A 21370-nucleotide genomic window follows, 5' to 3' on the forward strand; every position below is an offset into this window, starting at 1 on the left:
ATGCCCGAAATTTGGAGTTCTCGGCACTCTTTTGACAATGTGGATCTTGGAATATCGAATTCCCTTACGATTTCCAGAACGGAATTTCCCATACGTCTAGCTCCAACTATCAGACCGCGTTCAAAGTATGTTAATCTCGTCTTGAGGCCATAATCACGTCGGAAACATATCCACACGGATTACCTGAGTACAGCTCCGCCAGTGTACTGCCCTTTTGTACCTTGTGTACGCGATGCTACAGCCATCTGTATATGTGCATATGGCTATCCAAAAATGGGTCTAAGCACTGTGGGACTTAACATCTAAGGTCATCAGTCCCCTAGACTTAGAACTACTTAAACCTAACTAACCTAAGGATATCACACACATCCATGCCCGAGGCAGGATTCGAACTTGCGACCGTAGCAGCAGCGAGGTTCCGGACTGAAGCGCCTAGAACCGCTCGGTCACAATGGCCGGCTATCGCTATCCAATGACCTGTGTGACCTCAGTGTATAATACAGTGACTGCCTTCCCATTTGTACTTAAGCAAATTCCTAGTTCAGATTCCTTTCCTGCCATTCTGTCTTAGATTTCCAATTGTGTCACTAGACTGATAAACGTGAATGTCAGAATAGTCCGTTTTATCAGAATGAAGCCTATTTTCGTCCGTAGCCATACTTACGTTCGGGCTGTAGTGACCTCCACATCGACGGCTTTTTACCGAAAAAGTTCCTCCCAACTGAATTCAGTTTTCATTTCGGGCATAATTACATCATCCGTTCTGGCTTTTTACCGATTAATTCTACAAATCTACGAGTTAGTCTCGAGGAGCGTCTACCCGTTGCAAGAACCCTCACATTTAAATGATTTTTGCACTACAAATCTACACCTTATAAGTCAGAATTAGTCAGAAGCAATGATTCTGAATATTTCAATTCGGATGTACCTAAAACATCCTTTTGAAAGTATTACTTAAATTACCAATAGCACTTCAATCAATTATTTTTCTTTCGTTTATTCCATTTCCGATCAATCTAGTTACCTTCAGTGGCCTATAGACGACTGGTTCTACAAATGGTTCAAATGGCTTTGAGCACTATGGGACTTAACTTCTGAGGTCATCAGTCCCCTAGAACTTAGAACTACTTAAACCTAACTAACCTAAGGACATTACACACATCCATGCCCGAGGCAGGATTCGAACCTGCAACCGTAGCGGTCGCGCGGTTCCAGACTGTAGCGCCTAGAACCGCTCGACCACTACGGCCGGCGACTGGTTCTACAACCTCACTGTTAGTTTCTACTACAATCGTTGTGTTGGTCATAAATTACTTTTTCTTAGTGTATTGCTTATCACTTCGGCACTTATCGAAGCACATGCTCTGACAGTTCTCTCTCGCATATTGTGCAAACAGTAAATATTCGCCGAATACGACGTAACCATCTAACATGCCTTTGACATGCAAACACCATTCGACGGTTTCGCAATACAACAGTAATAGGAAAGGTAAGACTAGTATCGTCGAAACAAGCGAATGTGAATTATGTATTCCTCGAAGAACAAGTCGATGCTTCTCATTTGCGGAGAATGTCAACGAAATTCAGTGAGAGCTATAGACTTATAAGCTGAAAGATATCCCAACGTACTTACCCTACACGTCGTACATTGATATATGTGTATGATAAATTGAGAGCAACTGGGTCTTTAACGCATCGGAAACATATCCGGAAAAAAAAAAGAAAAAAAGGAAACGTGTGTGAATTCTTAAGGGAGCAAACTGCAGAGGTCATCGGTCCCTAGACTTACACACTACTTAAACCAACGTATGCTAAGAACAACGCACACACACATGCCTGTGGGAGGACTCACCCTCCGGCGGGAGGGACCGCACGATCCGTGACATGGCGCCTCAAACCACTTGGCCACTTCTCGCGGCATATCCGCCAAAGGAAAGTTACTAACGAGGAAACGGAAACTGGTACTCTTGGCGCTGTGGTTCGAGATCCTTGTGTTAGTTCGCGTCGAATCGAAAGGAAATCTGGCTTGAGCCAGAGTAGTGTTTTTCGTGTTCTGCATCGCTGTGAATATCATCCTTACCAAGAATTAACAGGTACGGATTGTATGGCGTCGCAGTGAATTCTGCCGCTGGGCTCAGCTTCAGATTCGGGGGGATGACAAATTTATTAATCTAATTTTATTTACTGGCGAGGCTACATTCACGAACCATGGAAATGTTAATTTGCATAACATGCATTACTGGGTAACAGGAAATCCATGTTGGCTGCTACAAGTTTCACACCACCTTCAAAGGTAACTACCATTTCATAAAAATTCAAACACATTTTTAATGTTGTTAACATATGTTATTAAAATGTATTCTTTTCTCTTAATCCGTTAATATGAAATACTTCCACCTATTGTGTACCACAGAAACTAGAGCTAAGGCAAATTTTCCATTGTCATATTTATTATTCTCGGCCAAAATAAGTATGAATAGACTCGTGAAGTGCACGAAATATTAAAAATAGTTTTTTGTTGGCCAGTGTTATCAGAAACTATGTTATGGAAGTTAAGGGTTAGAGGTATTTTTCTTTTTTTTCCTTATATTACCTTAGAGTCATTACATTGCACTAGTTACGCTGTTTATAGGGGTTGGGTTGTTTGGAGAAGGAGACCAGACAGCGAGGTCATCGGTCCCATCGGATTAGGGAAGGACGGGGAAGGAAGTCGGCCGTACCCTTTGAAAGGAACCATCCCGGCATTTGCCTGGAGCGATTTAGGGAAATCACGGAAAACCTAAATCAGGATGGCCGGACGCGGGATTGAACCGTCGTCCTCCCGAATGCGAGCCCAGTGTCTAACCACTGCGCCACCTCGCTCGGTGCGCTGTTTATACCCGAGGTCACTAGTGTGTAATACGATGATCAGTAAATTTGACCTCGTACTGTACATTCAATCAATCGACTCCACGAGCGATTATTCTGGGTCCAACTCGCTGCTCCCACTCCACAATTTTCGCAGGACTCGAACCGTGTTCCATGTCGACAGCAACATCCTCTCGATCGCGGTCCCGGAAAGTAGCTAGACACGAAGTCAGACACGGGAGAGGAGGGACGCCAGAGCGTCGTGTTGCCGAGGCGAACCGTCCGTCCATCCGTCTTGCGGCGGCCCGCGCCCACACTTCATTTGCCGGCTCATATCGGCGGCTTAAGCGGTGCGCCGATACGGCAAACACGCGGGTGATGCATGGTGATACCCCGCTATTCACCGCCTCCCGCCACGCTCCCCATACGTCATCGATAAAAATGGTGGAAAGGGGGGGGGGGGAGGCGATATACGGGGGCGGCATTCAGCGCTCGGATCTGACAATGCACCCCACTGCCCCTTCGGCGTTTCAGAGGGGGTCGGCTGGCCGCTGGCGTCCCTAACAAATTCCCTGTCCGCGTGTCGCTTCCCACGGCCGCAGAGCAGCCGCCCTCTATCTGGCCACTGCACTGACTGCACTGCACTGTGAGTGCTGTACGCGAGTGCGACGGGGTATGTGGAGTGGCGCGGCGCCAGCGGTTCCTTAGCAGCACCACTTCTGCCTTCCAAAACCACTCCATCTCCCTCTTATTCCACCTCTTTAATCTCTCTCTCTCTCTCTCTCTCTCTCTCTCTCTCTCTCTCTCTGTGTGTGTGTGTGTGTGTGTGTGTGTGTGTGCGTGTGTGTGCGATGGAGGGCAAGAAGTGGGTGAGGGCGGAAGGAGGATAGGGCGGACGGGCAGCCGGGGATGATTGTGGCAAAAAGGACACTACGGCAGTATTATGATCAGACAGACAAACGGCACTTCAATGTTGTATTGTACTCAGTCGACAAGTATTTCAAGTCTCTGTAATATTTCTTTATCCTCCACCTTAATAGTAGCTAGGAATTAGGTCAGTAGTTTTGAAGTAAATTCTACAATATACACAGCGCCATACAATTAAAGGGTCACGTTTTCGAAAACCTTAACTCCTGCCCATTGCGACGCTGAAGCTTGAAGTTTGGCTCGAAGGTGCTTAGTCCGCTGCTCGTGGTCATGCGGTAGCGTTCTCGCTTCCCGCGCCCGGGTTCCCGGGTTCGATTCCCGGCGGGGTCAGGGATTTTCTCTGCCTCGTGATGACTGGATGTTGTGTGCTGTCCTTAGGTTAGTTAGGTTTAATTAGTTCTAACTTCTAGGGGACTGATGACCATAGATGATAAGTCCCATAGTGCTCAGAGCCATTTGAACCATTTGAAGGTGCTTATGCGTACAATCTTCCTCTCTTTGGTGCAAAAGCGTGGCTCTTGCAACATAATCCTCGGGATAGAAGACGCATCCAACAGCAATGTGTCGGCACATGGGGAAAGTGGGTCAGTGCTCAGAATGTCTGCCGCCGGCCGGAGTGGTCGTGCGCTTCTAGGCGCTACAGTCTGGAACCGAGCGACCGCTACTGTCGCAAGTTCGAATGCTGCCTCGGGCATGGATGTGTGTCATGTCCTTAGGTTAGTTAGGTTTAAGTAGTTCTAAGTTCCAGGGGACTGATGACCTCAGAAGTTAAGTCGCATAGCGCTCAGAGCCATTTGAACCATTTTTGAAGAATGTCTGCCGCGCGGGGTAGCCGCGCGTTCTAGGCCGTCCTTCCACGGCCGACGCGGCTCCCGCCGTCGGAGGTTCGAGCCCTGCCACGGAACATGGGTGAGTGTGTTGTCCTTAGCGCAAGTTAGTTTAACCCCTTCTGTTGAAGTCTCTACGATGGAGGTCGAAACCACGACGCCCTGTCTTATGTGTGGCGGATGAAAACTTTTCAGACACTTAGAATCGGCACGAAAAGGCCCAGGGGGCGACATTAATGGCATCAGTGAAACCCCCCACTCCCTATGGCGTTGGTTCATACTCGTTTCGGGGTCGAAAATAACAGTTCGCAGTGCGATGAGCAAGGAGGGAGAATTTCTTCACAAACCTTTGACTCTGCTAACACGCTCGGGCGTTTAAACCATTCTCTTAGGACTTTGTCGGTTTGCACGCCATCTAATGTGATCGCACTCATTTCGAGCGCAGCGCGACCACAGTTTTTGCTCTCTTGTACAGGTTGGAACCACTAGGGACCGTTCAAAACCATTCGGAAAAAATTGAACATGATCCGAACACCTAAGAATGCTTAAGCTTTTTTAGCGCTCCTATTTTGTGTGCTCCTGTGGAGTGATCACACGGGGATGTGACATTGACATATACACGAATACAATGGCAAAAGGTTCCTCTAAGACCCGCAGTTCAGGAAAACTTTGGGCGCCATCTGCCCACGTTTTTTTAAAATTTTAAAAATCTACCCGCGCAGACAGAAACGTTGACGACGTTGTGAGGACTTGCAGATTGGGAAACCCTCCGACAATTTACGATCCGGATGGCCTACTAAGAGGCGTAGGAGCAATCCTGTAGTGACGAAAGGGCAACAGCGTAGCCTGCCTGCAGACGCCTGGTACTCTCATCAGGGTTCTGACTGTATAGGTAAATTTTCAAAATTCTTAGCTGAGGTGGGCCGGTAGCACCTAGGGTTTCACCATACTTGGTGATCTTAGAGGAACCCTTAGCCATTTTGTTCATTCGTATGTGAATGCTACATCCGCTCATGATCACTCCACGGGATCAACACAAAGTAGCAGTGCGGAAAAGGCGTATGGACCCTTTACTACACTCATGCTCATAAATTAAGTATAATGCTGATACATGGTGAAACAACGCACTGGTGGGCGGTTTGCGGGTTCAAATCACCTCGGGGTATGACCGTGCTGTGCATATGACCTGCGGTCGTCGCAAGCTGGCGCTGGCCGCAGTCCACATACGCAGAGGTGTGTTATTGCATGTCAGAGTACGGTGCAGTGAGTAAGTGTGCAGACGTTTTCAAACGTGCTAATGGTGACTGTGTGCTGAAAATGGCTCAAAAAACACATATTGATGACGCTATGAGGGGTAGAATACTAGGGCGACTGGAGGCTGGTCAAACACAGCAGGTCGTAGCACGGGCCCTCCGTGTGCCACAAAGTGTGATCTCAAGATTATGGCAACGATTCCAGCAGACAGGAAACGTGTCCAGGCGCTACAGTACGGGACATCCACAGTGTACAACACCACAAGAAGAGCGATGTCTTACCACCAGTTCCTGCAGACAGCCACTTAGTACTGCAGGTACCTTACTGCAGCCACTGGAACGGTTGTGTCCAGACACATAGTCTACATACGACTAGACAGATGTGGTTTATACGCCTGGAGATCTGCAAGGTGCACTCCATTGACCCCTGGTCACAGGAAAATCCTGGTGTCAAGAACACAGCAAATGGTCATTGGAATAGTGGTCCCAGGTTATGTTCACGGACGAGTCCAGGTATAGTCTGAACAGTGATTCTCGCCGGGTTTTTATCTGCCGTGAACCAGGAACCGGATACCAACCCCTTAATGTCCTTGAAAGGGACCTGTATGGAGGTCGTGGTTTGATGGTGTGGGGTGGTTTTATAATTGTTGCACGTACACACCTGCATGTCTTTGACAGAGGAACTGTAACAGGTCAGGTTTATCGGGATGTCATTTTGCACCAGTATGTCCGCCTTTTCAGGGGTGCAGTGGGTCCCACCTTCCTCCTGATGGACGATAACGCGCGGCCCCACCGAGCTGGCATCGTGGAGAAGTACCTTGAAACAGAAGATATCAGACGAATGGAGTGGCCTGCCTATTCTCTAGACCTAAACCCCATCGAGCACGTCTGGGATGCTCTCAGTCGACGTGTCGCTGCATGTCTTCAAACCCCTAGGAGCTCCGACAGGCAGTGGTGCAAGAATTGGAGACTATTCCCCAGCAGCTCCTCGACCACCTAATCCAGAGTATGCCAACCCGTTGTGCGACCTGTGTACGTGTGCATGGTGATCATATCCCAAACTGATGTCGGGGTACACGCACAGGAAGCAGTGGCGTTTTGTAGCACATGTGTTTCGGGACGGTTTTTTCAACTTATCACCAATAGCGTGGACTTACAGATCTGTGTCGTGTGTGTTCCCCATGTGCCTATGCTATTAGCGCCAGATTTGTGTAGTGCCACGTTGTGTGGCACCACATTCAAATTTCTTCGATTGGTTTTGAACAGTCAAAGGTGGTTCGAACTCGTATTGCAGAGCGAAAACTGCGGTCACGCTTCGCTCCAAATGGTTGCGTTTACGTTCGAAGCGGATGCAGCTGCAATATATCATTAGCAAAGGGTGGAAACGCCGGATGGTGTCAACAGCAACAAAGGTCATGAGGAACGTCCCCCCGTTCGTCACACTGCGAACTACGGTTTTCGACCGCGAAACGTGTGGGAATCAACGCCTAGGGAAATGGATGACCCTTTATGCAACTCCCTTCGGCCTTCTCCTGCCGATTCTGAGCGCCGGTGTGTCTGTAATGTTTCCCTAGGCCACACATAAGAAAAACACGTGATTTAAACACTGGGTGGCGTGTCTCTGACGTCAAAAGAAGGGCTGAAATGTTGATAATAGAGTGTGTTATGACCTTCCGAACGCGTGACACTTCCACAGAGGCAATGGGCCAAATTGTGGTGAAATTTGGTCCCAGTGTGATATTATAAGTAGGTTGTTTAGGTTTTTATGTTGTTAACGCCACATAGCGCCCTGTATGAAAATCACTGACTGTGCTGTGTGCAGTCTGGGGCCTGTTTGCATTGTAGGAATATCTGCTATTGTAGTGGATTATTGAAAGTCAGATTGCGTTGCGCTAAAAATATTGTGCGTCAGTTTAGTGTTGATCAGAATAATTAAAGAGAGAAATTTCTGAGTACGTTCAGTTTTGCTCAGCTGTTTGAAAATCAAATAACGTACATGTTTTCCAGCACTGTCATTTATAAAAATTTTTCTGAGGGGATGTTACAATATCATTAACCCAGTTTACGCGTCGTATGAACTTATGAGCTATGGCCTTTTCTCCGCATTTGCCTACACAGTGCTGTTTCAAGCGTCGCTGAGCCCGAGGTTGACGTCACAGAGCGCCATGCTTTTTCACCATTAGAGACGAACGCTGTACGCACCACCGTGCCAAGTTCCAAACTCATGCGTCGCGATGGGTGCTAATTAAAGAGTTTAGAAAAAGTAAACTTATAATTCTGTTGGGCAGTTTGGTTTACATAAGTGCGTATAGTATATACTCGTAACTGCGTTATTCTGTTGAAGAAAAACTTGCAGAAACGGAAAGGAATATTGTCCCTGTGAATAATGATTAAATACCAATGAATTATTAATTTTATCTGAATCACATTTCGATATACATCATGCAGATACTTTAAAGCTTAGGCTATAAACGAGAATCTGGTTGAGAAAAACAATGTGAAGAATATTACGTTACTGCGGATTCTTTTCGTCTTCCTACTGAGATCAGCCAATTCACACTCCTCCATCGGAAGTCGTAATTTCTGTAAAAACCTTACTGCATGTATCAGTGGCCGATTCATCTCAGTAAGTACTCTGAAGTCTAATAAAACTAGACTTCAGCAGACTTTTTATTAAACAATCATGATACACAATACAATATGGCGACAATATGCCTACTGATCAGCGTCAGTACCATTCCTCTTTACAAGACAATTTATGCGAAAGCCGCAAGAAGGCACGGTGGACAGTGATTTTTAAACCTCGTGTACGCTGCTCTTGAGGAGTTGTGGCTACAAGTGAGTCCTACTAAACGAGTTCCCGATTTAATTATTTACGTGAAACTATAATAATAGACCGATATCAATGAGCAAGTTCAGCGTAAGATTACAGAGACCTCAGATGATAATTATAATTCATCTACGTCTGCATATCTTCTCGGCAATTTACACTCAAATGCGTACCTGTCCGTTAAACTTTCGAACAGCGCGCGGGAAAAAGGAACATTTTAAATTTCCGTGTGAGCTCTGATTTGTCTTATTTTGTTACGAAGTTCATTTTCCCTACGTAGATGAGCACCAATAGAATATTTTCGCACTCAGAGGAGAAAGATGATGACTGAAATTTGGTTAAAGATTTCACTGCAGTAAAAAAGAAAACGCCATTGTTTCAATGATTGCCATCTTAGCTCACATATCATTTTCGTGACGCCCTCAATTCTGTTACACGACAGTACAAAAACAAGCGATCCTTCTCTGAACTTTTTCGACGTCCGCCGTGAAACGTCTCTGGTGAGGATCCCATACCGCCCAGCAGAGGACGCATAAGCGTAGTGCACGCATTATCCTTAGTGGCTTTGTTAAATCTTCCAAATACCAAGCCAGTAAAATTCAATCTTTGTTTCGCCTTAACCTCAACATTATCTATGTGATAGTTACAGTTTTAGTTGTTTATACCCTACTGGCCATTAAAATTGCTACACCAAGAAGAAATGCAGATTATGAACGGGTATTCATATTTTATACTAGAACTGACATGTGATCACATTTTCACGCAATTTGGGTGCATAGATCCTGAGAAATCAGTACCCAGAACACCTCTGACCGTAATAACGGCCTTGATACGACTCGGCATTGAGTAAAACAGAGTTTGTATGCTGTCTACAGGTACAGCTGTCCATGCAGCTTCAACACGATACCACAGTTCATCAAGAGTAGTAAGAGTAGTGACTGGCGTATTGTGACGAGCCAGTTACTCGGCCACTATTGACCAGACGTTTTCAATTGGTGAGAGATATGGAGAATGTGCTGGCCAGGGCAGCAGTTGAACATTTTCTGTACTCAGAAAGGCCTGTACAGGATCTGCAACATGCGGTCGTGCGTTATCCTGCTGAAATGTAGGGTTTCGCAGGGATGGAATGAAGGGTAGAGCCACGGGTCATAACACATCTGAAATGTAACGTCCACTGTTCAAAGTGCCGTCAATGTGAACAAGAGGTGATCGACAGGTTTAACCAATGGCACCCCATACCATTAAGCCGGGTGATACGCCAATATGGCGGTGACGAATACACGCTTCCAATGTGCGTTCACCGCGATGTCGCCAAACACAGATGCGACCATCATGATGCTGTAAACAGAATCTGGATTCATCCGCAAAAATGACGTTTTCCCATTCGTGCACCCAGGTTCGTCGTTGAGTACATCATCGCAGGCGCTCCTGTCTGTGATGCAGTGTCAAGGGTAACTGCAGCCATGGTCTCCGAGCTGGTAGTCCATGATACTGCAAACGTCGTCTAACTGTTCGTACAGATGGTTGTGGTCTTGCAAACGTCCCCATCTGTTGACTCAGGGATGAGACGTGGCTGCACGATCCGTTACAGCCATGCGGGTAAGATGCCTGTCATCTCGACTGCTAGTGATACGAGGCCGTTGGGATCCAGCACGGCGTTCCGTATTACCCTCCTGAACCCACCGATTCCATATTCTGCTAACAGTCATTGGATCTCCACCAACGCGAGCAGCAATGTCGCGATACGAGAAACCGCAATCGCGATAGGCTACAATCCGACCTTTATCAAAGTCGGAAACGTGATGGTACGCATTTCTCCTCCTTATACGAGGCATCACAACAACATTTCACCAGGCAACGCCGGTCAACTGCTGTTTGTGTATGAGAAATCGGTTGGAAACTTTCCTCATGTCAGCACGTTGTAGGTGTCGCCACCGGCGCCAACCATAGGTGAATGCTCTGAAAAGCTAATCATTTGCATATTACAGCATCTTCTTCGTGTCGGTTAAATATCGCGTCTTGAGCACGTCATCTTAGTGGTGTAGCAATTTTAATGGCCAGTAGTGTAATTATAAGCTCTAGGTTATAAGCTGAACTGACGTCCTTTAGATCTGTGGGACTTTTCGTTGGAGAACGTCAGATATCACTCCTGTTTTACATAACGACTTCTCGTCAGTTTTTACAATCTTTGACCTTTCTGTCAGGGAATCACGAATCCAGTCGTACAGCTGAGACAATACTTTATATGCACGCAGTTTGATTAGGAGACACTTGTGAGGAACTCTATCGAAAACCTTTTGGAAAAGTAGACGTATGGAATCAATCTGAGAACCACTGTCGACAGCACTCATTATTACATGAGGATAAAGAGCTAGTTGTGTTGCGCAGGTGAGATATTTTCTGAGTCCGTGCTGACTACGTGTCAACACATAGTTCACTTCGAGGTAATTTAAATTGTCCGAATGCAGTACATGTCCCAGAATTCTACGGCAAACTGACGTAGGTGACAAGTATCTATAATTCAACAGATTACTACCACATCCTTTCTTGTGCATTGTTGTGACCTGCGCAACATTCCAGTCTTAGGGTACGGATCTATCGTCGAGCGAAGCATGGAGCTATTACATCAGTGTGCTATGAAATGAAACTAACTGGTATACAATGTTTACCGGAACACTTGCCTTTATTAAGAGATTTTTTGCTTCGTTAGGCCGATTTACTCATGTTGGCAACTGTTCTTCATTCGAATTCTGGAGTATTTATTTCGTGTATTTTGGTGAACTAATTTCGGGAAACCATGTTTAGTAACTCCCCTTTAGTGGCACTGTCGACGATAAAATTACCACTGCTGCCACGATGTGAAAGTATTTATTGTCTCTTCCTTCCTTTGTTTCCCTCTTTCCGAACAAGAAGATAATGGCGATGATCATGTTTGGTTTGTGGGGCGCACAACTGCGCGGTCATCAGCCCCCGTACAAAGTTCCAGTTTTCACACAGTCCAATCTGGCCACTGTCACGAATGATGATAATGATGATGAAATGATGAGGACAGCCGGCCGCGGTGGCCGAGCGGTTCTAGGCGCTTCAGTCCGGAACCGCACGACTGCTACGGTCGCAGGTTCGAATCCAGTCTCGGGCATGGATGTGTGTGATGTCCTTAGGTTAGTTAGGTTTAAGTAGTTCTAAGTTCTAGGGGACTGATGACCTCAGAAGTTAAGTCCCATAGTGCTCAGAGCCATTTGAACCATTTGATGAGGACAACACAAACACCAAGTTCCTGCACAGAGAAAATGCCAAACCCGGCCGGTAATCGAACCCGGGACCCTGTGGTCCAGAGGCGGCAACTATAGCTACCCGACCACGAGCTGCGGACGAAGAAGGTAATGAACACAAACTTTGCTGATAGTATGCTACTGAAGTAGGCCAGACGCTTTCGCTTTTTTGTGCTTCATTAGTGGTAATATGATGTTTAGGAGCTATAATCCACTGTTACACGTAAGTGTGAACATGGTGATGGAGACATTATAGTTCAAGCTTGTATAACAACGAGAAACAAAGATATAAAATAAGCAAAGGTAAATACAAAGCTGGTTTCAGTGTCTTGGGAATTTTACTGAACAAAACAAGTGTTTTTTGCCCCCCAGACCTCCATCCTGAATGAAATCAGCTGTTTATAACATTTTTAAGTAACGAAGGAAAGAGACAGGCATGGAGGCCTAAAAAATTATTTCCTGGTCCACTACCCCTGAAGATCTCGCTGTATGGTGGTACAACATGCAATGTGTGGTTTTTCTCGGCAATAAAATGGGCGGCAATGTTGTTTATGTTCATCTCTATTTCAATTTTCTGTACAGGTTCCGGATCTCTTTGAACCCAGGTGATGCAAAACTTTTTTTGATGTGTGTACTACTTCTAATCCGAGCAATTCGCACTTAGTCTTCCACTCTTAGTGTCCCTTTTGGTTCTTGTACATACTGCATATTACCGTCTCTCCCTATAGTATACCCCTATTTTTCTCAGAATTTCTCACGTCTTGGACCATTTACATTGTCCAAAGTTTCCTTAAGGTCGGAAAAGTCCTATGAACGTGTCTTGATTTTTCTTCAGTAGTGCTTCTATTATCAGCTTGTACGTGTGAACTTCCTTTCCGGTGCCCTTCCCTTTCCTAAAGCTAAACTGATCGTGATCTAACGATCCCCAATTTTCCTTTCCATTCATCTGTATAGTATTCTAGTCAGCAACTTGAATGCATGAGCTTTTATGCTGGTTGTGCGATAATTCTCGCACTAGTCGGCTCTTGCAATCTTCGGAACTATATGGATGATGTTTTTCCTTAAGTCTGATGGTATATCACCCGTCTCATATATTCTGCACGCCACTTCCCCAAATGATTTTAGAAATTCCAGTGGAATATTATCTGACTTTTCTGTCTTATTCGACCTTAAGTCTTCCAAAGCTCTTTCAAATTCTGATTCTAAAGCTCGATCTCCTATCTCTTGCCTATCGACTCATGCTTCTTGTTCTTGTATGATGTCATCAGAAAAGTCATCCTCATCATAGAGGCTGACAATGTACTCATTCTACCCATTCGCTCTCTCCTTTACGTTTAACAGTGGAATTATGATTGCAATCTTAGTGTCCCTGCCCTTGCTTTTCTTTATTCTAAGTCAGTCCTTCAGACAGTAATTTCTTTGTCTGTTTCTTTACGTTTTGCACGCAGCTATTTCGCCTTAGCTTCCCTGCACTTGCTGTTTATCTCATTCCTAAGTGACATTTATTTCTGAATCTCCCTTAACACTTTTTAACTTCCTTCTTTCGTCTTCTGTTACCCTACGTTTCCTCGGAGTTTCCTTTCTCATACCTACGTTTGTCTGTACAACATGGATGACTGCTCTTTTTAGAGATGCTCGCCCCTCAACTGAACTGTCTACTGAGCTATTTATTATCGCAGTACCTAAAGCTTCAGAGATGGTTCAAATGGCTCTGAGCACTATGGGACTCAACTGCTGAGGTCATTAGTCCCCTAGAACTTAGAACTAGTTAAACCTAACTAACCTAAGGACATCACACACATCCATGCCCGAGGCAGGATTCGAACCTGCGACCGTAGCGGTCTCGCGGTTCCAGACTGCAGCGCCTATAACCGCACGGCCACTTCGGCCGGCTAAAGCTTCAGAGAACTTCAAACATGTCACTTCATTCCTTAGTGCTTCCGTATACCATTTCATTGCTCACTGTTTCTTGGTCATGAATTTCTTAAACGTTTGTCTACTCTTCATCGTTACTAAATTGTGATCTGAGTCTATATCTGCTCCTCGGTGCGCCTGTCATTCCGATATCTGATTTCTAAATCTCTGCCTGATTATGATGTAACCTATCTGGAATCTTCCCTATCTTTCGGGATTTTTCCAAGTGGACCTCCTGTTGTGTATTCGCTATTACTATTTCAAATTTATTGCAGAACTCAATCAGCCTTGCTCCACTCACATTCATACCACCAAGCACATATCCTCTCGTATCCCTTTCTTCTATTTTGCATACTGAAGCTTTATTGCAGAACTCAGATATTCTTCATCCTCTCTCACTCCTACTACGAGGCCCATACCCCTACAATGGCATTCCAATCACGCATGACTGTTAGATTGTCATCTCCCTTCACGTAATAAATTATCCATTCAATGTACTCATACATTTTCTCTATCTCTTTATTTTCTGCTTGTAGCATCGGCATGTATACCTGAACTAATGTTGTCGGTGTTGGTTTGTTGTCGATTCTGATGAGAATAACCCTATCACCGACCTGTTAGCAGTAAGTCACATAGTGCTTTACCTTCCTCTACCTAACGAATCCTTCACCCATCATTCCGTTTTCTGCTGCTCTAGCATTACCGTATAGTCATCTGATCAGAAATCCTTGTCTTCATTCCATTTCACTTCACTTGACCCCCGCCCCCTCCCCCCCCCCCCCCCCATCACCCCTTCACTGTCTCCAGGCTGAGCGTTTGCACTTCCATATTCAGATTTTCTAGCTCCCTTACCACGCTGAAGCTCCTAAAATTTCACGTCCCGAATGATTGAACGTTATCCCTTCATTGGTTATTCAGTCTTTTTCTCATGGTCACCTCCGCTTTGGGAGCGCTCTCCCGGAAGCCCGAATGGGGGACGAGTCCGGAATCTTTTGCCAATGTCGAGGTCATCATGACACTTTTTGAATTACAAGCTACATGTCCTTTGGTTGTGTCTTTGGTGCAGTGATTTCCATTGCCTTCTGCATCCTCATGCATTGCTGATACTTCTCCGTTTTAGGGGAAAGAGAGTGCCCTGAAACTCTGTCCGCTCCTCCGCCGTCTTTGATAAGGCCACTGGATGAGTGAGGGTCACTTCTTATACTGGAAGGCTTGCTGATGATTTTTATTCATAATTTAAGGAGAGGCGGGGCTCGAACCTGGGACCGAGAAAGTTTCGATTAGCAAGCAAAGACACTACCCCTAAACCTTGGAGGTAACTCAGACAAGCAGATTTAAAAGCTTTAGGGAACAATATCCGATGTAACTGATTAGTCACACGTCGCTAAGCGACAATAAGTAAATTCATTGTTGATTTGTTATTCCAAATTTGCTGGATTTAGAAACAGAGCCTGTGGTGTCTGGACTATATGCACTCAGTCTTCAGGTCATAAGTGGCCCATCGGGACCATCCGACCGCCGTGTCATCCTCAGTCGAGGATGCGGATAGGAGGAGCGTGTGGTCAGCACACCGCTCTCCCGGTCGTTATGATGGATTTCTTTGACCGGATCCGCTAATATTCGGTCGAGTAGCTCCTCAATTGGCATCACGAGGCTGAGTGGACCCGAAATACGGCAAAAGCGCATGGCGGCCTGGACTGTCACCCATCCAAGTGCCGGCCACACCCGACAGCGCCTAACTTCGGTGCTCTCACGGGAACCGGTGTATCCACTGTGGCAAGGTCGTTGCCCAGTGTCTGGACTATGACCTTGTTGAATTCCCCATTACTGGAACTAGGTGAGAAAGACCAGCTGCAGGCTTCAGGCATCGGGTGATCGTGGAGCGGACTTCCGGCATGTTTTATGAATTACCCCAAGGACGGCAGAGCCATGTGAGAAGGCCCTCACAGGTAACAGTGCTCCCTGGCCGAGGTACCGCAATTCGCCTTTACAGAGCTGTACGAACTACGAGTGGTCCTTGAGGAAGCGGAGAGGGATAGCCAGAAGCCGGCCGGGGTGGCCGAGCGGTTCTAGGCACTACAGTCTGGAACCGCGTGACCGCTACGGTCGCAGGTTCGAATCCTGCCTCGGGCATGGATGAGCGTGATGTCCTTAGGTTAGTTAGGTTTAAGTAGTTCTAATTTCTAGGGGACTGATGACCTAAGAAGTTAAGTGCCATAGTGCTCAGACCCATTTGAACCTTTTTTTTTTTTATAGCCAGAAAGGCACGCTGACTTTCCTATAGGCATGTGCGGATAGCGAGCCACAGTCATTTTACAGTACACAGCGTGGATATGACCTGCGTGAGAGCCCGTCCAGTGCCAACTTGTAGTCTGTTTTCAGAAATACAAGCACTTGCAGAGTGCTTCCCCTCCATTCTAGAAGGTGCGGAGAAATCCTCGGTTGTCACAAATGCAAAACACGCAAGTGCTCCCCTCCGACGGGTGGTTTGAGGGTGAGGTGGAAGATAGACAGGAAGACACAATTGGTGTTCATAGTCTGCGAACGCAGGGCGATGTTCGTCGCGGAGATAACGGGATGTGTCTGGCACAAAAATGGTTCAAATGGCTCTGAACACTATGGGACTTAACATCTGAGGTTATCAGTCCCCTACAACTTAGAACTACTTAAACCTAAGTAACCAAATAACATTACACACATCCATGCCCGAGGCAGGATTCGAACCTGCGACAGTAGCGCTCGGGCGGTTCCAGACTGAAGCGCCTAGAACCGCAGGGCCACACCTGCCGTCTGTCTGGCACGGAATGGCGCTTCGTTCTCCGCTTTATTGAGTAAGTCTCACATTTCGCATTTGCGCTGCGCTTCATCTGCGCAGCTCAAAATTTATGAGTTTATTCTGCAACGGGAATTTTGTTTTTATAGTAAATATTTTACACTGGGATCTTGAGTCAGTCTTCTCCAGTATTATTGCATTTGCGAGCTGCTGAGACCTTGAAAAGTCATTTGCTTGTTGAGTAGAAATCCGCCAAGTAGCATTCAGGGCAGGTGTAGAGCGAAATAGTGAAAAAATTTAATTTTTATTGCATGATTTATTAGATTAATGCTTTAAAATCGACATCTCGAAGCTCCATAATCTCAATCTGCCTAGAAATAGGTTTCGATAAATTTTCTTGGCCGTCTTTATCTGTGCGGTGATTGACACCTTCTCTACACTAGACATTTTTGTGTTAATTTTTCGGACACATAATCGAAACAAACTACAGATGTCTCTAGAAGGCTGTGAAATCAATGAACGCGTAGAAATTAGAATGTCAAAAGCCACTGGGGCGTTTTAACATACTAAACGGCAAAGAAATTCACACATTACAAATATACTATGGAAAAGACATCAGTAACAGATTATATAATGTGAAAACAAACAGCAAGGAGCGTGGGAAATATCCTTCCACAAACTTTCCACAGATGAGAACCCTCAGCACTTCCTCTGTGACATATCGTGATGCTAATATCTTCAGTCAGAAGATAGTGGAAAGCCGCACACCCGTAAGCATGATTTACCGCTTGCTGTTTTAAATGTTATAAAATCAACTTTTAGATACCTAACCATTCCTAAACTGCTGAAAAAATGTGTACATGACAGAAACACGAATTACCAATGAAGGGTACTATCAACTTATATGGATGCGTTGTCCCAAAACAGTATTTGTATACCCAAATGTTGTGAGAATAGCTGCATCTGATGCCTGTCTATTGTTTAGTAGTGGAAATGTAGGTAGGATTTAGTGCCTGCACAGATTAGGTTTCCATCCATATGCATCCACACTGAAGTTACTCCCAAGGTCCGATGAAGTACGACTCGGCAAAGACCAGGAGAAGAAGGAAATACGCAAAAGCCGGGAGGCAAGGGAGGTAGGGGACAGAATGCTCCAGGAAGACAAGGAAGAGAATGAAGATTATGGATATGGACAGCATTTAGTGACTAGAGATATGGCAATACTACGAAAAATTGAAATAAAAATTTACAATGAAATTTTCCATAGAGTGATTTTTTGAGGTACAATGTACCTTTTCTCAGGAAACATAAAAGCCAACAACCTGAAATTTCACACAATTTTTATAAATCATTTACTGTTAACTCCTGTACAGCACTTTATCTTGTATCTGAGTAAACTTATCCTCACTCTGTGAAGAAAATAGAGCAGTTTGTTCAACATAAAACTATCACATTAATTTGGAACTAACTATGAGCTCAAATAAAAATCTGTTGCATGTGTTTTAGTAGCTTTTTATGCAGATGTAAGTGGCAAAATTTCAGTTTTAATACGTTATTAGTTTATGAGAAAAGGTACATTATATGTACACTGGTAATTAGAAATTCAAATTCTTATAAAATGAATGTCCATGAAAATTATGAAAGAAACACTGCACAGAATATTGTGCACTATGTTCAACTTAAGTCTCAAATTTCAACATCGTTAACTGTAGTATTGTAGGCGATATCAGTACTTAAACGTCAGTATTCACTTTGGCTTACGTCTGCCCTTCAGATGCCTGTAGCATTTCTACACTGCTTTCTAAATAGCCAAGAATTTTGTGTCACAGCTGATTAAATCCTGGCCAAGAGAAGTGTACTAGTATCAAATGTAGACCTTAGTCTGAGGGGGAAATTTCTGAGAATGTACGTTTGCAGCACGGCATTGTATAATAGTGAAACATGGACAAAGGGAAAACCGGAACAGAAGACAATTGAAGCATTTCAGATGTGGTGCTGCAGATGAACGTTGAAAATTTGGTGGACTGATAAGGAAAGGAATGAGGTAAGGGATATATGGAAAACACTGACATGGAGAAAGGAAAGGATGATAAAACATATGTTAAGACATCAGGAAATATCTTCCATGGCACTAGAGGGAGCAGTAGAGGGTAAAAACTGTAGACGAAGACAGAGATTGAAATGCACCCAGCAAATAGTGGAGGACATAGCTAACAATTGCTAATCTGAGATGAAAAGGTTGACACAACAAAGGAATTCGTGGCGAGCTGCGTCCGGCTAGGAGACTGATGACACAAAAAAAGGGGTTAATGTAATTCTGTGATCAGCAGTTTTTATCCTTGACATAGTGAATAGTCGCTGTAGTCTACGTTTACCTGTGAATCATTTATTTAGGATCAATAAATTAACGGTTAATTTTAACGAATACTATCGTTTTTTCGTTCTACAACTACCTCATGAGGCGATCTTTTTTCTCTCAATAAATAACATAAGTCGGTTCTATAAGGCAGAATTGTGCACTCGCAATGTCGGCATTCCAGTGTAAAACAAGAGCTATTACTTGGAAAAGTTTTGATTAAAAAGGAAAGTTTGTTGTCTCATTTCCTTTAAATAAATTGGTTGACTTTTAGTAATTAAACTTCACCTGGATCTGCAATGAGCAGCATGACTGATTATCATTGCCAATGTCATTGTGTGATGTAAATTTACAAGATACAGAATTGCTTGTTGAGTTCGCAAGTGTGGCAGGCAACTTGCAGTCACTACTGCCGAAATGCAATCAACCCATGCGAACCACAACTAACGAAACACGTTGTTTGTTGTTACGGTGTTAAGGTGTTGCGGTCTGCTAGACTGCGCCTTGTGAAATACATAACTGTTTTCTCAGTATAGTACAAAATGTGTTCGCAGGAACGTGTCAATTTCAACGATCCTAGTTTGATTACATTGTTAGTCGGTGAACTGAGGAAGAAGTCAGAGACATAATTCGAGAAACAGGGGAAAAAGACGGTGATTTTAGGATGGAGAGCGATCACAGCTCTGCTAGAGAAGGATCATTCAGAGTAAGAGCCTTAGGACAACTTGACGTGAACCTTTCTGTTTCTCCAATAAAGTACTTAGATGTTAGTTCAAACCAAATGTGATCTGAGTGGTGATAAAGAAGAACATAGATCCCAGGATTGAATGTCAGCTTTGCAGTTATTCTTTACGTGTGTAGCAAGGGCATTTTTACGTGCAAGTTTAAACCCTGGACTTCAGTTTTATGTGAAAGATTACTTGCTACAGAGACACCAAAATTTTTCAAAATTTGAAGTTCAGTTCTCCAACAGTTCGTTCATACTGTAGGCTGTTTAAGTTTTTATGTTGGTAACGCCATGTAGTGCTCTGTCTGAAAATCACTGACTGTGCCGCGTGCAGCCTGTGGCTGGTTGGCATTGTTGGAATATTCGCTAGTGTAGTGTTGGGCAGTTGGATGTGAACAGCGCGTAGCGTTGCGCAGTTGGAGGTGAGCCGCCAGCAGCGGTGGATGTAGGGAGAGAGATGGCAGAGTTTTGAGAGCGAACGATCTGGACGTGTGTCCGTCAGAAAAAGGAAATTTGTTAAGACTTGATGTCATGACCTGATATACAGGGTGTCCGAAAAGTCTTTCCCTTATTACATAAATTAATAACTCAGGCTAGAAGTAAGATACAAATATGAAACTGGTGTCTAATTGTTTACGAATTATCAAAGTTTTTTTCACACATCAGTAAACTTCCACATGAGCACCCTTCGTAGCACGTAGCACATCTAGGCGATATTCACTTTCCGTCCACACATTAGCCAACATCGCTGGAGGGATCGATTCAACGACTGTGGTTATCCTTTGCCGCAGGGTTTCGAGATCTGGTACACGTGTTCGGTAGACCTCGTCCTTGACATAACCCCATAAAAATAAGTCTAATGCGATTATGTCAGGAGAGCGTGGAGGCCAAACCGTTGGCCCATCACGACCAATCCATCGCCCAGGAAAGGTCATATCGAGATAGGCACGGACGTCCAAACCCCAACGAGGTGGTGCACCGTCTTGCTGGAACAAGTCATCGGGGTGAAACTGAAGCAGCTGAGGAACAGCATACAGTTGCAACATGTCCAGATAAACTGCAGATGTGATGGTAGGCTCAGCGAAGAAGAATGGCCCGATAATTCGATCGTGCAATAGCGCGGACCAAACATTCACCTTTGGACTGCCTCTGGTGCACTCCATGGCCTCGCCAGGGGGTTGTGAACCCCAATCGCGCACATTATGGTGATTCACTACTCCACTGGCAAAAAAGGTCGCTTCGTCGGAAAAGGCAATTCGTCTGAGATAACTATCATCGTCCTCAATACGTGATAGCATTTCGACTGCAAAGTCATATCGACGTGTTCTGTCATTGGGCAATAAGGCCTGAACGATTTGCACTTCGCATGCACAAAACAATAAACGTTTGTGTAAAATGTCATGGAGAGAGCTTTTTGGCATCTGTAATTCACGAGAGGCCCTGCGCACCGATTTCTTCGGACTTCGCAGAAAAACTGCCTTACAACTTCCACCCTGGCTGCTAGGTTCTCGGTCGACCAGACCTCGGAAGGTGAGCACTGTGGTTGGTGATCGTGTCTCATGGTACCACAGGACAAACTGTGCCTTCTCCTGATTGGTCAACATGGCTTCTTGGGCACTGCACCTTATCCACTACTTACGTACT

The sequence above is a fragment of the Schistocerca piceifrons genome, chromosome 2 (genome assembly GCF_021461385.2).
Source record: "Schistocerca piceifrons isolate TAMUIC-IGC-003096 chromosome 2, iqSchPice1.1, whole genome shotgun sequence".
Lineage (NCBI taxonomy): Eukaryota > Metazoa > Arthropoda > Insecta > Orthoptera > Acrididae > Schistocerca > Schistocerca piceifrons.